Raw genomic sequence first — 5196 nt, forward strand, 5'->3', positions numbered from 1 at the left:
CAAGAAACCACGGAAGAAAACGCTCGGCGACAAAGAAAATCCGCGGTCGACATGGGTAGCCAAAAGCACGCACTCACCCTCTTCCGGCTGGGGCTGCCACTCTTTCCCCGGAAGCCTTGCAGCTCCATGAGGGATCAGGCCCTCGTTGGCCATGTCGAGGAGATCCGTCTCCGTGATGGTCGATTGGATCCAATCTCCCTGGACCCAGCCTTTCGGCAGGCGAGATCTAAACGAAGACCCGCCGCGACTGGTGGATCTCCCCTTCGCCTTCTCCGTCGCCGACGCCTTCTTCGCGCGTTCCAGCGCCGCCGTCTTCTCCTTGACCATGGCTGCCGGCGAGACGCGCGAGGAGAAGTTGTGCAGAGGCGAGAGCGAGCGCGTTGGGCGGAGACGAAGGGAGCAAAGAGAGGATGCTGAGGCATTGCTCAAAAAACCCTCGCCGGGCGCGTTTATAAGATCCCTTCCGAGTGGATGACAAGTGGGCCCGGTCGATCTAATCATATCCTGAAACAGTTGCGCGGACGTGATACGTGGCGAAAAAAGCGGCGCGAGGATCGAGGCGTCTATGCCCTGTCCCATCCGAGCGCCGCGGTCCGCCCCGCTTCGCGCGCTTCCCCAAATTTCGTATCCCGCGGAATCCGCGAACGGCAGATCGGTCTGCCAAACGCGGGATTTCCTGCGATCCGTCGCTCGGAAATCGGCGAAGTCCAAAAGATCACTCGACGAAGGAAAAGAATGGATCGAGTCGACTGAAGAAAAGTTGCTCACTATCAACAAAGAGATTTTTTGGTTCAAAACAACGCACGACCAGTATGCGAAGGCTAATCGGAAACAACATCAACTCCTTCATCACTCAAGCCTCAATCCATTCAGGGGCTAATGATGGAGTCATGTACCTAGGGTAGGGTCACAGACCTGATCTAAGTACCCTGCCCAAGGACACCCTTAGAAGAGATCACCTTCCAGTCGACCTACGAGGGACTCACTCGACTGACTTGAAGGACTCGATCACGAAGACTCACTCGACCACCAGAAGGTCAAGAGGCACTCTGCACTGCAACGGTCTGTAATTGAGTAGACTTTATGATAGTAAAGACACTTTATGTGGGGCGTTACCAGTAACGCTCCGGACTTAATGTACCTTAAACCCTTCATTACGTGGGTTGGCTGGGGTCCTGGCGCACTCTATATAAGCCACCCTCCTCCACAGGCAGAGGGGTTCGGCACCCTGTAATCCATATACACATAATCCACTCGACCGCCTCCGGGCTCCGAGACGTAGGGCTTTTACTTCCTCCGAGAAGGGCCTGAACTCGTACATCTCTTGTGTTTACAACCTCTCCATAGCTAGGACATTGCCTTTCCATACCTACCCCCCACTCTACTGTCAGATTTAGATCCACGTCCATCCTCCTATTCAGGACATTTCTTTCCTTACTTTTCCCGATACACCTATCAATCATGGTTTGTCCTTGTCCACCCATCCCACCGTGTCTTCCATACTATTATAGTAAACCCCATGTCGTCATCACCTACGGCTTCCCCACCTCATTCGTTACCTGAGGCTGCCTCACCTCGCTCGTCCCCTGAGGCTTCTCCAGCGATACACCTCCCCCCTCCCCTCTTCTTTACTACATTGGTTGTCCGCGTGTTGTAGATTCTTCTAATGCGCCATCTCCCTCGACTACCATGCCTCCTTCTGTTGGCAATGCACCGCCTCCAACTCAACATATGGCTTTCGCGCTTGCCCGCTTCCGCCTATTGACCGCTATGGTTATTCTGGCGCCACTCTTCTTGAGACGACTTCTTATCGTGAGTGTCTAAAATGCCTTTCTTAATTGAATAAACTGATATACATACTAAATGGGAAAGCAAGGCATACAAGGACAAGCAAACTTACAGCATCCACAACGTCCTTACTGACCCTCCATGTTGTTTGAACAATTGTAGTGATATAAAATGAGTGCCAAAAGAGAGCAGCACACCACAGCAAGATAATTGGAATTTACTCATCCTGAAAACAAGGCCACACAACATTAAAAATAGCAGGAGTAGGAAGGCATCCTTGGAAATAAAACAAGACAAACATGAGTTGAGGATGCAAGTGCATATCATGGATGGTGCACATAACACATTTACAGTCGGAATTTCATGAAGGAGGCAGACAGGGGACAAATTAAGTGGTGATACTACATCCCGAAACGAACAACACTGCTCTATGTGTGTGATGGGAAACTAGATACATATTCGGGTGTGCTGCCGGGTCGTTGAGTGTGAAGTGTTTCAGACTTTTAAGTGGGATGGGAATTAACATGAACATGAGCTATACATATTCTATCAGTTGCATAACATAAAAAACTGAAACTCGTCCAAGAAGAATTCCTTAATGTCTCTTGTTCATATAAGAACTAAACCCCTGACACATCAACCTGATCTGCTTAATGTGCAGAACACATTTGCAACACACATACATTTGATAATTTCCGGCTCACATGAGCACAACACACACACACACATGGGCTAGAGATGAACACATATCACCTACATCAGAAGAGAATTGCTAGTAATCATGTTATATACCTACTATATATCATTAGAACAACGGCAACTGGCTCAATGGCTCAGTTAGACATCCTAAACCCAGCAGAGCAACGTAACCAACCAGATTAGAGCAGTAGCAACCAGAGGACCAATGGCCCAGTATGGTTTGATCGGTGGTTTTTTTGGTGGAGATCTAGTCACTGGTTAGTATACCTATCTGATCGCTAGTTAGTTCTCAAAAATAAAAAATTATGATAGCCAGTTTGAATTCTGAAAAAAAATGATGACTAGTTGGTTGTAGCCATCATACATTTTGCTGCTTTCTTTTTGCTTCCACTTTTTAGATATACTAGCAAAAGAGCTCCTGTGTTGCAACATGTAGTAAATAAATAAATACAATTCCAGTACTTTCAAGTGAAGCAGATCCTTATGCATAATAAAGTAAGGTTTGCGTTAAATCTTATTGGCAGTAAGGCACTGAATATATTAACCATGCACAAAACTTTTCACTTTTGACATTACAATATTGCCCCATGATGTGTAGAATGATTGGGATCTGGAAACTTCCACAGATCACATTTTTGGACTCTTAAGTAAATATGCTATTCACATGTGCATCCCCTGTGAAGATGCTATCAGTGTTACATTGAGAATTTTCTGGAGCATACACCCCAAATATGTTAACTTGTATCTTTTGTTTCCTGGTATTTTACATGGACATCAAAACAATCAAGTTTCTTCTCCTGGATTTAACCATAAGATATCTTCAAGGATAGCTATAAGTTTGTAGACCTACCCAGATCAGCCATAAAAAAAACCTTCCCGATCATGTGCCCAACTATAAGTGATAGCTTCCACATGTAGGATTTCAATAAAAGAACTAACATGCAAGCAACTGTGCAGTACTGTCTGGACAAAAAAAAACTATTTTACTAAGGTGCAATAGCAAGTAGCAACTACTTACCGAGGACAATTTGTAGACAGATGTCCAATGCATCATGTCTACAATGCATGATAGGAATAGTGATCCAGTCGCTCCCACTTTCACTTGCCATCCTCGCTAATAGAATATGTTGAAAGAGCAATCATCCTATCATTGCGTAGAGTGCTTGGATCCATCTCTCCTTCCAAATCCTCCTGCATTATCACCGCAGAATACGATCAAACACTATAAGTTAATCAAGAGGATAGCAGAGCAACATGATTTGAAGGCACACCAAACTTGTAAAACTAATATAAAACAATAACAATAAGATAATCATGCGGGCATGCTCCTAAATCTTAAAGTTGCCTGTGACACCATATCATTCCATCGCCAATCAGGGGCACGAGAGTAACAGAAAACAGAGAGATGCAGTGTATTCAATTATTCATTATAGAAGCAAGGTCGAACTGGGCTTGTGGTCAGTGGCGCACCTGCACGTTAGACACTATGGGCATGGAGGTCAGAGTTGTGGATGTGGAGTAATTGTCGCCATGGCATGGCTCAAGTGGTTGAAGAGCCATTACAACAATATTAATAAGACCAGTATGGGGCCGTACAACTAAAGTCAGAAGAAAGTTTGCTTTTTGAATCTAATGATATGTTCATTTTTCTTGAAGGATATGGAATTTACGGCTACTTTCGACTAACATTTCATAACTTAAGAGGGCAAAGCATTAATGACCCTTTCGGAGGTGAAAAAAACAGGAAAATAGCTTCATATATTCCTAATTCACCTTCAGGATCAACAAAGTTTCAAGATGTTTTCTTGAAACAATCTCAACAAAATAAAACCCGTGAACAGCAATAAATCAAAAATCATCTCTATTCTCAAGCAAAGGTCTCTAATTTTTCTCTCCCAGGCAACCACCAAATAGATAGAAGATACCCACAAGAGAAAGAGTTTCCAATTCACCTCTCAAACACATAACTATTAGTATTATTCAATTATAATCTGCAGAGGGCCATATACGCTGCAGAGGGCCATATACATTTCAATTATACCAGCAGGAACATTATCATAGTTTGGCATTACAGCTACGGCATCAAATTACTTTAGAACATGGAAATCTCCGAAAAATCCAAGCAACTAGTATTATACGTAGAAGCAAACATCCTGAGGGACTCTAGTAACGGCAGTAATCTCTCGCCTCTCCCACATCAGACGACCATGACCAGAATCGCTCCCACGCAACGGCGGCAACACCAAAGCACTACGTCAACAAGCGCACTCGCAGTAGGAGGGGGGAGGGGGCAAACCTTACCGACTCGCTCTCGTGGAGCCGACGCTCTGCAGGCAGACCACATAGGTCTCCGCGCTGTCGCCGCCGCCATCCGCCATGGACACCCGGCGAGTCCATTTCCGTCGCAGCCGCGCGCCAAAGGATCACCGATGCGCCCCTGCTCGCTGGAATCCTAAATTCCCCGCCGGCAGATTGAGGCTGGGTAAGAGGCTGGGAGGGGGGGCGGGACTGCAGGAGAAGGGGCGCTCATCTCTCTCTCTCTCTCTCTCTGCTCGCTGGCCTGCCGCCACAGGAGGTTCTAGGTCGAAGGGGGAGCGAGGCTGCGGCGGGCAGAGAAGAGGACGGGTCGGGATCGGAGAAAAATGGATTGGGCTTTGGGGTCGGTTCGTTGGGCTTGGGTGATTCGGCCTGGCATCTCGGGTGACTCAT

General features: G+C 46.4%; 1 long non-coding RNA gene across 1 annotated transcript; it reads right to left on the reverse strand.

Moving 5' to 3' along the window:
- Positions 1–1190: 1190 nt before the first annotated feature.
- Positions 1191–5073, reverse strand: LOC123107929 (uncharacterized). Its single transcript, XR_006451808.1, has 3 exons — positions 4789–5073; positions 3506–3678; positions 1191–2014 (listed from the first exon to the last, which is right to left on the reverse strand). It is a non-coding gene; the product is annotated as an uncharacterized lncRNA (long non-coding RNA).
- Between the last annotated feature and the right edge of the window lie 123 nt (positions 5074–5196).

Source organism: Triticum aestivum, chromosome 5A (genome assembly GCF_018294505.1).
Source record: "Triticum aestivum cultivar Chinese Spring chromosome 5A, IWGSC CS RefSeq v2.1, whole genome shotgun sequence".
Classification (NCBI taxonomy): domain Eukaryota; kingdom Viridiplantae; phylum Streptophyta; class Magnoliopsida; order Poales; family Poaceae; genus Triticum; species Triticum aestivum.